Genomic DNA, 19269 nt, shown 5'->3' with positions numbered 1-19269 from the left:
TTAATTATTATCTAAGTGATCTTCATTAAAATTATCTTTAATTATTTTAGACCTTGGCCCCTAATTATTCAAGCCTGAATTGATATGAATAGTCCTTTCTTTCTGAATTGCATCTGTTGTGAAAACAGAATGTAAGAACTTTGAGATTCTAAGTATATGGTTTGTAGATTTACACAAAGATCTTTAAAAACTTTACACCACTGAAGAAATTTTTTTCAATTTTTTTTCTGCTATATAGGCAAATATTTAATTTTTTGTGTATCAGATCGACATTTTTCGTAGAAATGTTTCTCTCAACAGAAGAATTGTGCATTTGAGATTGAAAGAAGTTTAGAAAGCTAGCTTTGACTATGTCCATTAAAAAATCTTTACTTTCCTTTTTCTGAATTCTTTGAAGTAAATCTTTTTTTAGGGAAAGTAGAGATCAGGGTGTAAGAATAATATTTGCAGCTGATTTAAACCTTTACTTCCATGTATAATTCTATGAGTTGCTCTAAAACATCTAGACCTCAAACATCAAACCTAAATGCAAAATCCATCGCAGTTATACTTCTATAAAGCTAGAGGCTAAAATGTGCACCAGAAAATTATACTGTGTCCCAGAGATTCCTCAAGGTCAACAGTAGTGACTAGAAGATGCTTATGTTTCCATTTGCCTTGTAGTATCAACTATCTATATCCATCCTCACTACAGCCACAGAACAGGAGGAAGAAATCTATATCTGGGGTTCTCATTAGACTGTTCCATTATCCAGTTTGTAAATTTTAGACACACTTAGGTAAGGGCTAGTTTGTTATCCAGTTGCTGCTAATCAAACTCAACAAAAGCAAAGTTAAGGTCAAATTTAAATGCTAGCATCTGTCTATAGGATTCAAAACAGTCTAGACCACACAGTTTAAAACATTTTTAGGCTAAAGTGAGAGGCGTTGCAGTTATCCTTGCTGTACAAACCTTGCATCAAATTATTTGTTCCTTAATCCTTGAGCTGATTTATATATATGCTGTCAAAATGGCAGTCAATCTTACACTATTTCTGCTTGTATTAAACCTCAAATTACACTTGCTCAAAAGGTTTTGTAAGGTAATTTACAAAGCACACTTGGTGGCCTCTTACATTCCTTTGCATGTGAGTTAACACTGTATAACAATCTGTACTTTAAAACTGTGTGTTGCAAAGGTCTCTGTAGAATAACTGAATTATAACATTTCATAAGGACCAGTTGTATTACATGCCAAGATCACCCCTATCTAGACATAATGTGAAAGTAAAACTAACAGGAGCACAAGAAACAGCAGCAAGTGTTCATGATGTATGAAAATGTGTAAAAAAGTTGATAAAAAAGTTACCAGTTTGTGCTTATTTATTGGCATTGCTGCTGAGAATGCCTGCCTGAACCATGCTAGGATATTTAATTCTGAAGTACTTGCACAGACAAATGGAAACATTTTGATTGTATTACTGTCTAACTGTACTGTTAATATCAGAACTGCTCACCTCTTCATTTCTTGGTACAACATTTTCTTGAAGGTCTAAAATCTGTGATATGGAAAAATCATTCAGTTCATATAGTCTATTTTTCACAAAGGATTTGCATCATCAGAGCTATATAGAAGATTTTACCTGTGGACAAATTCCTGAAATTCACTGTTAAGCTGCACATTTAGTTTACAATTTCTGTATTAAGAGAATGCATATGTTTGATCTGTAGACAGAGCAGCACTGGCTCTTGAAGTGTAAAGCTAAGTCATGTCATTATATTCATTAGCATTCATTACCAGAGGGATTTTGGTCAATTAAAGGCTTTAAATATGTGACAAAAAGACTTACAGAACAGCAGGAACCAAAATTACTTTCCTGTGTTTGAATTTAAGCATGATAACAGTTGACTGTACAAGAGGCCATCAAGCATACTTCTAGCATACACCATAATTCTATGCACCCACCTAAGGGAATTGGGTATTAAATTTGTTTTTTCTGTGAATGATCTGTCATTTGTGTGAACATATACCTCCCCAGTTGCAGGACTTGGTGTTTTTTCTTGCTGAAATTCCTGACATTGCTCTCTATCCATTTCTCCTGCCTGTTGATATCGTACTGAGTGGCAGTACAACCATCTGGCTCATTTCTCACTCCACCCACCCACCACTGGATTTATATCATCTGCAATCCCCAAAAGAGTGGACTATGTCCCATTTTTCAGTACATATATGAAGATGTAAATAGTACTGTGGCCCCACTACTGGCACCTGGGGTACAGCACTGGCTTCCAGCTGGACTTTGTGCTGCGTACCACAACCCTATCTGCCTGGCCCATCAGCCAATTTTTAATCCACCTCACTGCATTTACATAACCCATACTTCATCAGCTTGTCTGTGAAGATGTTACAGCAGTATCAAAAACCTCCCTGATGAGGAGGAAGCAATCAACACCACTGCTCCTCCCTCAGCCACCAAGATGATCTCCTCATTATTGAAGGGGAATCAGGTTGGTTAACCACAATTTTCACTTCATAAATCTATGCTGACTGCTCCTGATAATTTTGTTGTCTTTCATGTTTCTGGAAATATTTTCCAATATTAGATGTTCCATCATCATCCCAGTAGTGAAGGTGAGGTTGATCAACCTGTAGATCTCTGGATCTTTCCCCTTCTCCCTCTTGAATATTGGAGTGATATTTGCTTTCTTCAAGTCTTCAAGAACCTCTTCTGTTTGCACACAATGACATCAGTCAGTTCCCACTGTACTCATGTGTGCTTTCTATCACGCTTCATGTTCAGATTATTTTAAATTTCCCTAATATTGTTCTCCTCTAACAATGTCTTCCTTACTCCAGACTTTACCACTGGACAAAAATTCCTGTGATTCCTGAAAATTAGTTTTCAAAAAAAGGCAGAGCTGCAGAAGTCATTGAGTACCTCAAGGCAAAATATTTAATCAGAACTATGTTTGGTTTGAGTCATTTAATAGAAATTTTTTCTAGACCATTGCCTGAATTTCTATTAGAGTGTTGTAAAGCACAGGTTTTCCAGGCCACATGGACATTGTATCCATGGAGTTAGAAGTCTGCCTACACCATGTGTTCATATCTCAGAGTCATAGCACAAGGTAGCAAAGTGCCATTGGGTTTAATGGTTCCTTTGCATGGAATGCAAAAACAGCCTGAAGGTTTGGGAGGTTACAATGCACTTTACAGCAATGCACTTTGCAGCAATGCACTTTGTTTTTTTCCCTTGTTCTGAGAATTTTAAAATACTGATGTCAGATGGTAGCTAATTTTATTTGTTCTGCTTTCACAGTGATTAACCTACACTGAAAAGAGAGTTAAGCAACTTACTTAGCTTGTAAGTGACTTATTTCCTGCACTCCTTGAAATTTAATGGTTTTATGTTGTGTAAGTGTATAGTTAATGCTGGTTATGTGTAAACCTTAGAAAATGGCTTTCTAAAACCTGCTGTGCATTTGTCTGGTAAATATCTTCCCTGAAATGATTTATGTTTATTCTTTTCTTCCAGACAGTGTAGGGAGAAAAATTGTCACACTAAAAGCCTGATTTTGTTCTGCTCTTGCTCATGCAATCCATTTGCTCAGAACGATTCCAAATAAATATAGAAACAAGAATATCACACTGGGGGATGTAGGCACCTAACAGAGACCTGAAAGCTTCCAACATTAAGCTTTGCTAAAGAAAAATGATCTTAGTGATCTTACTCTGCTCTATCTCAGGCAAGAGTTAGAGAAAAATGAAAAAACTTGTCTTGCTCACTTCAAACTTACTTGATAATATATATCATATTGTTTAAATTGTTATCTGTATCTTGTAATTTCTTCAAGATACAGAAGGTACCGTTGAACTTTACTTTTTTTCTTAAAAAGTCAGGAGCTTTTTTTGTTGGCACAGTTGGAATATGAATTAAAATATAACTCCTTGCTCTGCTTAGGGGTGTGTAGCAGACCACAAAATTTAGTGCTGTGTGTTCTGCTCTGTACAATGAGCTTTAGCCTGTTTCTCCAGTAAGCCCACTGCAATTACTGGAGCCACTCAAGGAATGAAGCCTCTCACAGTTCAAGTCAAGGCTTTGATTGTGCCCTATTTGGTCTAGCACTTGGTCAACAGATATACTGAATTGTTTCAGACACTAGGTTTTTTCTTTAATCATAAGTGAAAGGAGTAAACACATATAGTGTTTGTTTCTCCTTAGTAATAATATCTTCTGTATAGTGGGAGACATTACTTAAGAAATAATTTAAATAAGCCTTTCAGAAACAGCATTTCAGCAGTTTAATTTGGTTTCCAGAAGTTGTTTCCTAAAATTTTCTTCTTTCAGTCACTGGCAGGACTGATGAATATATAAGTAGCCTTTCCTTAGCAAACACTGAAAATACATCTGTAAGTTAAATTGTTTTTATTTCTCATGTGCCTAAATTTTATAAACATTTTAGACTTCCAGAGGACCATTTTGGATCATTCTGTTAGCATAAATTATAATTAGATGTATTGTAACTGGATTTGTTATGCTACACTATAATTTTCAACAGAGCAATTGAGAAAATAATAATGATACAAAGCAGATGGACAGTTCCTACTAACTACATTCTTCATTAAGAATTACACAAATTGCAAGATGATGAAATACATCTGTAGGAATACAGAGCATTCAGCATCTTCTAAGGGACAATACATGGATGTTTTCAAATAAATTACTTGGTATCTGAAATCACTTAATAAGATTTTTAATTCTGCCCAAGAATAAAATATGCACTGATAAAGCTAAGCCATTTCTGTATTGTAATTTTCTAGTCTTGGTTTTAATATTAGTAAAGTCTTACACAACAAAGAAAGGATGCAGGATGAGGGAGGCAAGCTGAAGATCAGACAAAAATAAGCAAAAGTTAGTGGGTTGTTCTAAAAAGTAGACAGACGATGCTTGATGTTGCAATAGTGTCTAGTAGAAATTGTGGAGCACATTCTCATTTTGGAAAAAAAAGATAAATCACTGACCTCAACCCAAAAAATCTTCAGGAATTACCCTAATATTTGTAAACAGAGTTATAAACTCTTATCACTTGCTGTCACTGTGAGAAGGTGCATGTTTCTTTATTTGATTGAAATAAGCATAGTTACAGTAACTGATGGAATGAGACATGCTTTATTTTACTAGAGTTCAAGAACAGAAATACATAATTTATTTTCAATATTACTAATTTTCCAATATTAGATTGTTTTTTAAAAATAACTTGTCAAATGAACCCTACAGTATTTTGTACTTAGAAGCTGAAAGAAGAGTAGGTTATGCAGTTTGAAAATTGTTTATAAATCTTCCTTCAGGCCCTCTTATTGCAAAAGATACACAACACTATTTGGAATACAGAAGGTGGCAGACATGTAGGTGGCTGAGGTCCAGCCACTGGAGACTGAGTGTTGAGAGTTTGGTTCTATTGGGTAGATTGCTTAGCCCACTCTGTTTTCATCATTTGGTTATCTAAAACAAGAAAATACCAAAATGCTGAAGAAAGCCTTTTTGGATTGTTCTTTTACAGTTTCTCAGTCAAACAATTTGTCTTGGCCTTCTAAATCCATTGAGCTGCTCTAATGTCCTACTGCTTCACATGCTACTGATCTTCTTCATAACCCTTTTGATAACTCTTTTTTTATTTCCTGAACCAGTTCGTTAGCGAAGTTTCCTTAAGGAAACTAGTTTCCTTAAGGGTAAACAGTTGCTTCCACAGAGATCATGGAATCGTAAAATCATAGGATGGTTTGGGTTAGAAAGGATCTTTAAAGGTCATCTAGTCCAACTTCCATGCAATGAGTAGGGACATCTTCAACTAAATCAGGTTTCTCAGAGTCCTATCCAACCTGACCTCAAATGTTTCCATAGGTGGGGCAACCACAACTTCTCTGAACAGCCTGTTCCAATGTTTCATCATGTCATTGTAAAAAGCTTCTTCGTGCACTCAGTCTAAATCTACCTTCTTTTACTTTAAAATCACAACCCTTCTCCTACAGACTGGTAAAAGATTTGTTACCACCTTTCTTATAATTACCCTTAGTTATATACAGTAGAAGACAGGAGTCTTGTAGCATGTCTCACTTATGATTTTCCTTGTGATCTAATGCCTTACTTTGCCTCTTCTGCTTTTCTGTTGGTGATTTGCAAATTCCTTCACCTTTTTCTCTCTACGGGTTCTGAAAAAGAAGATAGGAAAGTATTTCACCCTTTCTATGCCTTGACATTTTTTCCCAGGTCTTTTCTGAAATATTATAGCAATAATATATTCTTTTTCCTGAAGTAGCCTTGGGAATTAGAGCATGAAACAACTCCAATAATGTCCTGGTTAGTGCCCCTCCATTTTGTCCCGACTCCAATTCTGTTTTCATTTTTCAGGACTTGAGCACACACAGAAATAACAAGTAAAACAGCTGTAGGCAGGTGTCATTCTGGAGATGAGAATGACATTAAATTGAAATAGGTGAGGAAGGCAAATTACTTAAGCACTTGATTAAGTACTCTATCTTTAGAAAATAAGCTTTTTTTTTTTTTTTTTTACAGGATCTCTCATCTCTAAATTCAGGTTTTCTGCAGGGCAAGAATACAAATGTGAATAACAGAAAGTTGAAAAAATATTACTCCAAATGAAAAATAAATAAAATAATTATCTTCTTGATGAAAATTTAATTGTAACCTTGCAAGGATATGAAGTTGGTAGCAGCTCATCTGTGTTTCTATCCTGCACAAAGTTACTCAAGTAGAGTGGGTGAAGGTTCAGATCTCATTTTATCTGAGTGCTGCTTGCATGTAGATTTTACCCTATGAAATTTGGCATGCCTCATTTTTCTGTTTGTAACATGGAAATAATAGTAATTTTAATTCAGGGAAGGTGTCTCTTCAAAAATACATTTTTTAATACATTTCCACCTATGCAGTAAAAGAGCTGTTTCCTTGCAGTGTGTAAATGGTGATTGTGTAGTGCAACAGGAGTCTTCATGTTGTCTGTCAGTATCACCACCAGCTGCTGTGAAGAGAAAAATATTTTGTGGCTGGTGGTGGTCATTTAAAAGCTGTGTCTGGTCTTGACAGGAGGTGTGAGAATGATGCTGACTTTTAGAAAGCAAACTGTTCCTATTTCATGCTTTAGTCAGAATGCATTTTACATACCTTGTGAAACAGTATTGTGCTCAACACAGTGGCATGTCTAATATATGTTACATTTGAAACAGCTATTTAAACTTTAATTTTTGAAGATGCTATCTGGTGTCTTGTAAATGAGGCTTACTGTACATTGTAGGTGCTTCATCACAGTAGTGTTATAGGAATAATATCAGCACATTTTATTTGTGCTAGAATCACAGCTATTAATAACTGTTGAATAGCCAATATTAGCACTGCATTGCTTACTGAAATCTCTGGGGAATGCTAAGCAATCAGCAGCTTTCAGGTACTTCAGAAAATGTTTTTCTTACAGTTGCCTTTTTTTAAAATTGCATTTTCTCCAGTGGAATTTTTCAGGTTTTTTATAAAATAAAAAATAAATAAAGCAAAAGTGTTTTCAAAGAAGCTTAATTCTTTATCAAGGGGAAAACATTTGCATTTGCAAATAAAAAACAAAGATACTAATATGGTGGTAGACAAACCTTGGTTAATCCGTTAATACAGTTGACTAGTGGAGTTGACAGTGGAGAACACACTAGGAAAATATAAGTCATTGAATTATTGATGGTTCACAGTTCAGTAAAAAGACAAATGATTGAGCTAGTTTTATGCATATTTTTCTATTTTTAATATAATTTTTTGGTTTTGGGTTTTGTTTTTTTTTGTTGTAGTTGTTCTTATTGTTCAAAGATGTTAACTCTGTGTCCCACCACAGCACTCCTGAGATGGGATTTTTTTGGTCAGAATTTCTTGTTAGCTGTTATGAGAAAAAGCTGAAGTGTTAATACCACCATTACACTGCTCTTTCCTTTTCTGAGAGATTTTTTTAGTAAAATGCCCTCTCCCTCAGTTCCTTGAATTCTGACATGTGTGTGGGGTTTTTGCTTTTGTTTCCCAGCAGCTAAAGAGGCAGTAGGATTGATTTGGCAAATCATTTGGAAAAGGAGGAGTGGAGAAGTGCTCTGTAACTATTGAACAGTAAGTGCCAGTTTTACCTGCTATTTTAGCCACAGATGTAAATAGGATATGCAGATGGATTGGCATGAAACTTTTATAATACTGAGAGGCATTAAAAATGTGCACACATAGGAGTCTAACTACTTCAAAATACTTCAAAAAGAAGGCCAAGAGATCTGCTTGGATGTAATTATGGATCAGGTCATGAGCAGTGTTGAGGTATACAATGTAAATTATTGAAAGTCAAAACTGAAAAGTATATTAAGTGGCATTCTGTTAAATTGATTTGGATACTTAGTTTGAAATATTCTAAAATTAGAAAATGCAGTTTGGATGTGTGCACACTGCTCTGCCCTTGGAAACTAGGAACTAATTGAGTAAAGACATGCCTGTCAACAATATTTGCATGCTATTAAAAACACTGCTCTGTTTTATACTAAAAATTCTGTCAGCTTTGTTTGCAGCATGCTTTTCTGTTAATTTTAATGTTTTTTTGATTCATGTCAAATTAAAATTTCAATTTCAAAATGCAGGTGTCAACTTCTTTCAATTTCTCCACAGAAGAAAATATCTCTGTAGCAAAAAGCACTATATAATACTGAATATTATAGGGTAGATTTTGATGTGAAAAGCTGAGCTATCCTAATGAACGGTTATGTATGACTCTCAGTCTTAGAAGCATTTAAACATATTTGTGAGTATATTATGCACTTAAGCTGTTTTTCGAGAAAAGTTACACAAGAAAAATATTTTAACTCTGCACTTCGTATATAATACGTTAAAAATTTGATTGTTGAAGAAATTAATTGAAAATAAAATTTTTGCTTTTCTTGCAATTAAAAATATTACACTGCTGAGACAGAAGTTCATAATGCTTGATTGTACTTTGGTTAGCTGAGGAAATATGAACATGGCTTTAATATACTCTAGTGCATTTTGTTTATACACAAGTGCAGGGAAGGAGAATGCCATAATACCTCCCTGAGAGTGTAACAAACAGCTCCCTGCATATTTTTGAATACATAGAATATTGATCCTTTTAGAGCAGCAAATAGCACTGTAGAAAATTAAAAGAACAGTGTCGTGTTTTTGTGGAATAGGATTAGCTGGAGAATGGAGTATTTTTTTTTTTTTTAACGTTGATGTACCTAAGAAGCAGATTAGACCCCAGTAAAATTAATCTTCTTGTTCACTGCTAGTATATGTATGGCTCTCAGCTATGTTTTCTCTCTCATTTTTGTACTATATGTGATACTCAGTTATTTCTTTGGGAAGTCAGATACAGCACAATAGCCAGAGAAAGACTGAGTCAGCTAAAAAAGATGAAGGGTTTTCTGTCCATTAGGTGAAATAGATTAAAGTGACAGGGCAGGAAATGAAAGGAAATCTAGAGGAAGTGGACCACAAATTTCAATATTTTCGGAGTGCTGAAGGAAATCCTCTGTCTTGCCTAGCTGCAAACTTCTTCCACCCACAAAACTTAGTTTCAATACTTCTGCCTCTGAGGGATTGCACACCTTCCTCTGCTGTCTCCTTGGGTTTTGGATGGAAGCTAACTTCAGCTCTTTAGTAATGAATACTGGTTTGCTAGAGAGAAAGGGTGGAACTGAAAAAGTGAGAAAATTTATAAATTGCACAAACTAAAAGGGAATAATGGAACAATGTGTTTTGCTTTTTTTTAAAATAAATATTACATATTTTAGGAATGACTATGATATTATAGGACATCTCCTGTGTCTGGTAGAAATATGGCTTGAGAAATTATATGAAAGCAAGTTGCCATGGCTGCAATACTGTATTAGCAATCAATGTCAAGGCAATGTTGTACACAGCAATCACTGAATTGCAAGTGTCATAGAAGTAAAACCAAAAAAATTGAATAAGATGTTGGAGACAATGATGAAGATTGCAAGACTTATAATCCCTTTACCAGAATTTTGTGAGCAGTAAATAGCTGATGATCTTATTCTCAGAAACAAGATTCTGATCCTAGGTTACTTGTAAAAATCTTGCCCTGCCTAGCAGGATCAGAGGAGTTGCTATCTAAGGGTTTTTCTATGCACTTGGAACTAATTGTGCTCTTATTAAAGAATTTAATTGAAGATATGCTACAAAGTACTTGTGTTATGGGCCTGAAGAATATTTTCTCCTGTATTTCCCTAAAGACTATTTTTCAGGACACAACATGTATGAGTGAGTTTGTGTCAGGGATAAAGACTGATTACTTTGACATTAGCTGTTGAGACCTTGTCTGTGCATATGAGAAGCTTCATGATTACTGAGAGTGCACAGTCAGTGATGAACAGTTGTTCTGATGGTCTGTAATTGTTCAGGGTGGGAATATATTGACATCAGTAGCACATTGCAGTTACTGTTTATTTAAGAAACACTGATAAACTAAAATAAGCTAGATGTTTTTTGTGTGTTGATGTTATTCTGGTTGTTCATGATATTTTGACATGTAAATTTTTGATGCATTGGATTTTATGGCCAAGTGTTGAAATAAATAGAAGTAGAACTGTCCCATAGATTGTTTGCTTTTAGTAATTTATTTTTGTACATATCAAATGATTCACATCTTCTAGGTTGTGTATTACCACTAGCATGTGTAGTCAGTTTCCCTGGAGTCCCATTTCCATTCTCCCTGGTGAAAATGCAGTAAAAAATGAATTAGAAAAAAGTATGGTCTCTAGTGCATTACTTTCATATCACTATTGCTAAAAGCAGCTGTAGTAGATGAGGTGGAACTCCACCTGTCTATAAGTTCTTTATTCTAAAATATTGCTTATGAAGAGGTGGTTTTTTTTTCTTTGCCATCAAGAGAAAATAGATGTGCAGCAGAAAGTGAATTTTAGAAATGCAGCGAGATTTTTCCCTGTATTTAGAATGCTTGCATTTAGAATAAGATAGTGTAGGTATATAGCCATATTGCATTAAGAAAATATTTTGAATTATTACAGTCCACATAATAAAAATAGTGAAAGGTAGAAGATGGATGGATTAAGCACTGAATATGACATTCTTTACTGGATATTTTGTTCGGTGTGTGTATCTTTTCATGTGTTTCTATTCCACCTCATGCATAAATCTGCATTATTGCAATAATCATAGAAGAGCCCTTCATTTTCATGCAAGGGGCAGGCACAAGTGTTTAACACTGGTCAGTGTTGCTTGAATCTGACACAGGTATCTTTTACAGACTGTTCAATCTCAAGATGTGTACAAACCCAATAATGCCAGCACCTCACAATTCAGAGTTTTAGAAACAAAACTTATATTCAAGTTTTAAATTTACATCAAGCTGCATGATGATGATGGTGAGGATGGTGTGTAGGAGGTGATTTCATAACCATGAGAAAAAATGCAGCTTTGTTCTGCTCCTTGAAAAGTGATGTCACCTCAGAAAACAAACAAACAAAATGGCTGTTTTTCCAATATAGGATGAGGTATGGGATGGAAGATAGTTGCTATACAAGCTCTTATTCCATCAGCCATCACCTGGGGTTAAAGATCAGCTGGGGTTAAAGAGTGGCCCCTTAATCATCTATTTGCTAAGTTGCCTTAGCCTCCTGTGCAAATAATTTGTCTATGAAGAAGGAAGACATTTAAAGCTTCCTTAATGCTGCTAAATCGGCATCAGATCAGGATTATGATCTTTTATTAGCTTTTTAAGCTTTTCTAATCACTGTTGGTAGCTTTTGGTTTGTTTGGTTTTGGGTTTTTTTTTTTTTATAATGACCTGTCTTCTGCTGAAAATTGTTGCTTGTTGATAACTGAATCCTTTTTTATTCTCAGAGGCTGATGAGGTTTTGCTAGTAGTCTCAAAAATAAACCAATCCATACCTAGTAACAGAAGCTCTGTGTTAGAATATGTGGAAATTCATTAATTCACTCTTAACAGTGAAATATTTATTAATTTTAATCAAAAGTAGCAGGTGAAATTACAGATACAAGATTTTGGTTATTATTTGTCTTGATTGATTTCATACTACATATTGCAAACCTCTTTAAAATAAAACAAAAACAAAAACCAAACACCAAAAACCAAAAACAAACAAACAACAACAAACAAAACCAAACCAAAACAAAAAAAAAAAAAACCAACCAAAAAAAATCAAAACCAAACCTGGAAGCTGTTGCACTTTAAAATTTCTTTTTTATTGTTCTATTGGTCCTTAAGTTATTCTCTCTTGAGTAACTCTGATGAATGACTACTTTAAATCAGTAGGAAATAACTTATTGCAACTTGTTCAAATATAGTTTTCCTGTTTATTTAGGTATCTTAGTCTACCATTTTCATGACTTGCTTGAATAACATACTCTGAACACAGTGTAAGAACTGTCAAATAAGGCTCAAAATGGGAATGAGAAATGAGTCCTTGCTCAAATATGGATCCTTGCTGTAAACGATTTCCATCTTAGAAAGAGAGTACAATTTTGCTAGTCCTTCAGTTCTTTTTCTGTTGCTCTTTTAGTGATGCTCAACATCAACTAAACCCTCATCCTGGTCACTTGCAGAAACAATGCTAACTCCAGAAAACATGCAAGTGACAGTTTTAGGGTCTCTCTGGATGCAAAAAGTCCAATTTTTTTCTATAAAGCACATGGTGAATGCTTTAGTGAATGTCTTCAACCCACAGTAGAAAGTTTTGTATAAGATACCGTGCCTTTATGAACAATGTCAAAGTAATCTTACATGTTTTCATTTGTTGTTAGACTACTATTGTGATAATGTAGAACAAACATATTTTGAAACTTGAATTCTGCATTCTTAAGTTTTCCTGGTAAATTTATGCACATAATATTATCTGTGTATAGAATCTGTTCATCTAGCACCATAAAACACCAATGATGTGATATTTAAAATGTTCAATTTTAAGCTAAGTTTTACTCAGACAAGCCAATTAATGTGAATGAGCTTTTCTTTAATAGGCCTAAACCTAAGTAACTCTTTTCTTGTTTACTCAATCAGAACCTAAGAGATGATCCTACTGATTAACCTAGATTCTCCTCTTCTTCTGTTTATGAGGATTTGCTGGTGTTATGGCTTGAACATTAAATGTATGTTTATCCACCTGTTTATACGTTCCTGTGAAATTGTCAGGACAATAATGAAAGCTAAAATTTTTACAAGCACAAAATAAAGTTGCATATAAAAAGTCTATGGCCATCAGTAGGATTAGTATATTTAACACAGTTTTCTGTTTAAGTCTTAAACTAGTTTGTGAAAATTGTCCACTGTATAAAACTGAAATTAATCTTAAGTCCATTAGTAAGGTATGACTTTGGTTTAAATTAAAAATAACTTTTCTAGAATAACAGAGAACTTTTTAAGGAGGAACTCAGGTGACATATCTAGAAAAAAAAAAGAATAGAGGATTAACATAAAAGTTATAAAAGCCTACCTTGTCTGAAATGAAGAACAGGCTCTCTGCATCAGAAAAGAAGCTTAGGAAAGAGAGTAAAGAAGAATTTGAAATAAAAGCATAGAAATCAGTCTTTCTGCTCTGAACAAATGAGTGAGAATGAACATGACTTTGTGTGTTTTAGTATTAACACAAAACTAGTTTCTTAAAGATTAATATAGCAGCATTCATTAATTAATATTATGAAATACTATGTTTTTTAAGACACTGTTACATGAATCAAAATTGAAAGAGTTGAATTTTTTGTTGTTGTTTTGGCATTCTTTCACCTTCCTGAGAATAAAAGTTGTGATGATATGCATAGATATTAGGAAAAACAAGGTATAAAATAGTCCACAAACACAAGAAAATGTCACTGTCTTCCTCATGTCAATATTGACTTCCACTGATAACTGAACATTGTTATTTAACAAGTACACTGTCATTTTTATAGTTATTTTTACCTGTTTTAGAAATACCATGTTGTGTAATGCACAGTTTCTTAAGACAGAAAAGACATTCCACTCATCCTGTTTATGAACTCTCCTCCCCTTAAAGAAATAAAAAAAATATGCCTATATGTATACAATGCAAACCAGCATGCATACAAGATAATTTTCTGACAGAAAAAAATGCAAGATTAAAGAACCACAGACTGAGCCAGGTTGGAAGGAAGCAAAGGGGGTCGTCTGCCCCAGCCTCCCAGTTCAAGCAGAATCATCCTAGAGCACATTGTGTAGGATTTTCTCCAGATGGTTCTTGAATATCTCCAGGGAGGGAGAGTACACAGACTCCATTCATTCCAGTGCTTGGTCACCCTCCAGAAGTTCTTCAAGGATAGTACCTACAAACAATTTTTAATGATTGAGTGTTTTGGTTGTGGAGTTTTTTTGTTGTTTTTTTTTTTCTGTCCATAACTTTGAGTACTGGAAATTGAAAACTGGGCAAAAATTAATTAATCAGGGGAGATTTATTTAGAAATTTAAACAGACCAGTGTGACTACTTGTCACTGTTGAGGCGGGACGGGAATGAGGAGACTGACTCAGAAGGCTGTGAGAGTAGAACTCTGGTTTATTCAAATGCATCGCTCTTTATACAGAGCTTCGTCCAGGCCAATTCCATTGGTCCTGAAGTGAAAACAACTTACACTATTGGTGCAGAGTGCATGATGCACAGTGATAGAACTTTACCATAAACAATGTGAACAACAAGGAGATAAAACTCTTATTTACATTCTTTTCTAACAGATTCCCAGTCTCCTACCTGGTTAGAAAAGTTCCGTTTCTCTCTTTGACTGAATATGAGACCGACAACTACTGAAAGATGGAAACTTGTAGAAATTTTGTTCACATAAGTACACACATACAATATTTATATCTATGTGGAGACACCAGAGTAGCAAGATTATGTGGCTAACATTGATTCTAGAATGTTTGGCTGAAGAAATGTCACAGGAGCAATCATAGACTTAAGGACATCTGAGTTAAAATGCGATGTGATAATCAGTGCCTATAATTCCTTTTCCTTATTTGTCTTAGTTTTTCTACAGGTACACCCAAGCTCAGCATCTCTGGTAGCATTACCTAGGTAGTCTCAGCTTTAAAGAGTAGTATACTCAGATAGTACTCAGTAGAACTCAGATAAGGCAGTGTGGACTTTGCAAGACTTAACTGTCCAAAATATGCTTCTGGAATGATATGTGAAATTCATCTGTTTCTCTCACAGGTCTCTGTGAAATTGAGATGTTCCTCTTGGCTCTGTCTCTAATTTCTCTGTTGCCTCTTGTTTTGCCATATTTGCTATTTTCTGAATACCTATTCAGTTAGCCTAACACAGACAACAAATTTCTCTGCAGTTAAACAGTAGTGTGCAGCCTAGAAACCCCCCAAAATTACTTTATATTATATATCATTAAGATTTTTGTAACAAGATTATTAGTAATATACAAGATTTTAAGGAGTTTAAATGCAGTGCTGAACTGCAAAGCAAAGAACTATAGGTAAATGCTTGTAACTGCTTTGGAAGCCTCAAACATCTGCATTACATCTCTCTTCCATTTCTTTATTTTTTGCTAGTCAATGAGATGCTACCATACTGCTCAGAGGAGCTCTTGCTATTCATTTTTGAAAAATAATTTGTTAGGACAAACAGTACATGTGGACACAAGTGGGTTATTGCAAGTTCTTTCTATTTAAACTAAGTAATTGCTCATCAGTGTCTCATGTATTTGCTTTGTTCCCTGATTAGGTGACCTGACCTTAATATATGGGGGGAATGACTCAGGAAATCAGTGAGATCTTTATTATGCTAGCAAGTTCCTTAGGAAGAGAAATAGCACACAGAAGATAAGCCTCTGCTGCTTTGGGAATATAAAGCGACCTTTGCACTGCCTTGCATACCTGTATTACTCTTGACTTGTACATGGACCTAAGATACAGATGTAGATAGCTTCCTCTCTGGTTTAGGAAAAGAGAGAGACAAGAGTCAGATTAATTAATCATCTCTCTGTGTTTCACAGTTGTTCTTTTCACAGCAGGTAATGGCTAGCATGACTGTGTGTGCCATTATATTTACAGAAGCAGTGGCTGGGTTTTATCTGACTAATTGTGTTGTTACTGTGTTGTGCTTCTGACAGCACTCTGTGCAAATCATTTGGGTATAGTTGCAAAAATTATTCTTCAGTCATTGATTATGTAATTTCATTTTTTTATACTGTAGTTTCCATATCCCTGCTTATCATAGGGAAAATAATTTTTTATGCCAACTGAGGATGGCACTGAATCCCTTAATCTTGTTTTAATGTCATGTTTAGATTATCTGTTCATTGTAGCCTGTGTACATGCAGTGCTCATTATCTGTTCATTAATTACCTCTGTACATGCAGTGCTGTTTGTAGATTAAGAACTTTTTCAGTCTTGTTTGCAAACTTTTCAGATTGTTTTTTGTTCCAGAAAGATCTGATTCATAATACATTTAACTCTCTTTCCTTAAATAATTGGTCAACAGGGTACCAAGTCCACTGGTTTGTAGTGTTTAATAATTTCCTGTACCTATTTATGAATATAAGAATGCTTTCTAATAACCATCTTCAACATTTTTTCAAAATTCAAGGAATCTTAAATCATCTTTACAGTTAGCAACTCACATTTAGTGTAAAAGACAGCATAGCAGAACACAGCTCATCTTGCACATCATCTAACCAAAGCATCAATTAGATAAACTTAAAAATCTTGCTATGACAATACAACTTTGCATAGTGGTTCTGGTATATTTTCAGCAGATGAGGCTCTTATGTGACCCATCTGTTTGTAGTCTGGCAATGATAAAACCTCTTCAAGGTTTTCAAATTTTTCAAATTGCAAGGGTTTATAGTGTTTTGCTATGAAGCATTGATAGTTTGTATATTTTATTATTTTATTATTAAATACTGCATAGTTTTTTATATAAAAAAGACTAAACTCCCCCACAATTTTTAAAGAAATGTTATTGTTGTTGTTGATTAAAGCAAAATTGTTTTTTTATTTGAAATAGAGAGTTTTGTGTTTGTTGGTTTGGTTTTTAAATTTTGTATTGTATTGGGAGTCAGTGTGCCTAGAATCCTTTATTTGGACCATTTAGTATGAATCTCCCTGGCCATGTAAGGTGCTGGATTAATCACCTAGTGTAATGTGCCTGGCTTTCATTTTTTGTAAGTGGTGCTTCAGTTAATGATATCCATTAAGAAATGCATTAAAGCTTGTGTTTGGTGATAAGCTATGCACAGTCCCAGAAGAAAGTACTTGATCACTTCATGTTTATTTTGACAAATTCCATGAACTCCTATTAAATCTGCTATTTTAAGACATTGGTAAACAACAGTCTTGATCATCTATTTTATTTTTCAAAAAAATGAATTATAAATCAGATGCTAGCCCAGTAAATATCGAGGAGTTTCTTTTGCCAACATTAAAACCTTCTGAATGTTTTTTGTCTTCTAAGACTCTTTCAGCATTTCACACTTCGTTCATCTTCATGGTATAGCTAGGAAGGATTCCAGTTGGTTTTCCTTCCCAGTGAAGCCCATCTAGATAAAAGACATGACTAATCTCCTTTAATCCAGGTGGGAAGGTGTTTGGCCAGAACTGCTTGCACAGGTTCAGGATTTCTGTGCTCTTTTAATTGCAGGTGCTGCTAGGCTGTCCTTAAAATTGTTTTTATAACAAAATTGGAACTACAGTTCATGCCTCCTTCTGTAAGGAATGTGACACTTCTATTAATAATTGTAGAATCACAGAATATCTCGAGTTTGAAGGCACCCACAAGGATTATCAAACTCCAACTCCTGGCACTGCACAGGACATCCCCAAGTGTCACACCATGTGCCTGAGAGCATTCGTCAAATATTTTTGGAACTCTGACAGGCTTGATGCTGTGACCAGTTCTCTGCACTCTTAGGTGAAGATTTCTTTCCTTACATCAAACCTAAACCTTCCTTGACACTAGTACATGCCATTTTCTCAGGCTACTGGTCAGCAGAGAGAAGAGATCAGTGTCTGCCCCTCTGCTTCCCCTTGTGAGGAAGCTGCAGACAGTAATGAGGTTGCAAAAGCTCTTATTTCTATGATGTCTGTTTTCTTTTGTGGCCTCAGCATTAACTGATGCAACCTGTTCCAGCTAACCAGATAAGTTTTTAATGTTTACTAAGTTAACAGACAGTCTAGACTCTGAATAATGTAATTATTTCTTATACTGGAGATAAAATTTTACTTTTAATTCCAGGACATGGATTCCATATCCTGGATATGGATATGGCTACTTCAGGATATGGCTGCTGTTTTTTGTTTCTTCCTGAGCTTTTGGTATAACTCTTTCTGTCCTTGTAGGTAGATATAAAATAATGGGTGAGAAAAAAAAAAAAAACCAAACAAAAAAGGAGAGCATTTATTTTTGATTTTCATTTGGGCAATATCAGTGAGAGTGATGTATTCATCTAAGTAATTAATTTTGTATAATGTGTTTCACTGATTGTAAACTGAATCAAAGAATATCCCAGCATTTTGCACATACTACATTAAATTTGCAATCATTAAGCCTCTACAGTTGTCCTTACACTGTTTTATTTATTTCTACGGCATATATTTTTTAAAATTTTTTGATATCAAATGTGTTAGCAGTTGGCTTTATCTGTGAATTATATGTGAAAATGTGGAAGTAAGAAGAGCTTTATGGGTTTGGAATGTAAAAATGATAGGGAAATATATATCAGCTTTCTACTTCCCTTGCCATTTTCAGCATACCAATTCCCAGAAATCTATATTAATTGTGGAATTTTGTTCCATGGTTTTTGTTACCAATTCATGTTTTCTTTATTCAACTGTCCTGATTTGAACTGTATAAAATACATTTCTTAGATTTCATAGACATTGTACTGCTGAACTTTTTACATCTTCTCTAACAACTTCAGCTGTTTCCACTTGAACTTTCCAATCTGCTTCTCTGTATTGATTTGTTTTCCAGTGATTTTCAGTCTCTCTTTCTTATATTTTTCTATTTTTTTTCTCATGCTATTTGGTTTTTTTATAATGTCTGATTTTTTTTGTTGGTATTTTTGATTCTCCTATCCACCCTTTTCTTCCCACAACAGAATTTTTGTTGTGAAAGAATTGTCTTTATTTTTCATGGATGTTTTTATTCTTTTTTCTTGTAGTTGTTGTTTCTATTTATTTTGTAAAGGAGAGTTTATGTTGAATAATAGGTAAAGTAATAGTTGGTA

The 19269-nt window shown here is 34.5% G+C and overlaps 1 protein-coding gene across 14 annotated transcripts in view; it reads left to right on the top strand.

The window, feature by feature from the left end:
* Positions 1-19269, top strand: part of CDH18 (cadherin 18) — a 526603-nt gene that overhangs the window by 327698 nt on the left and 179636 nt on the right. For 7 of the 14 annotated variants that reach the window (XM_021526413.4, XM_085571654.1, XM_085571658.1 and 4 more), the window contains one exon: positions 8053-8132. The exons of 2 other annotated variants lie outside the window; for them this stretch is intronic. The gene's annotated coding sequence lies outside the window, so the exon portion shown is untranslated. The remainder of the gene's footprint in view (positions 1-8052; positions 8133-19269) is intronic. 5 more of the 14 variants (XM_085571653.1, XM_085571655.1, XM_085571662.1 and 2 more) reach the window with 1 other exon arrangement.

The sequence above is a fragment of the Lonchura striata genome, chromosome 2, assembly GCF_050655825.1.
Source record: "Lonchura striata isolate lonStrDom1 chromosome 2, ASM5065582v1, whole genome shotgun sequence".
NCBI classification, from domain to species: Eukaryota; Metazoa; Chordata; class Aves; order Passeriformes; family Estrildidae; genus Lonchura; species Lonchura striata.
The sequence above is the reverse complement of the archived record's forward strand: the minus strand, read 5'-3'. Positions and strand labels throughout refer to the sequence as shown.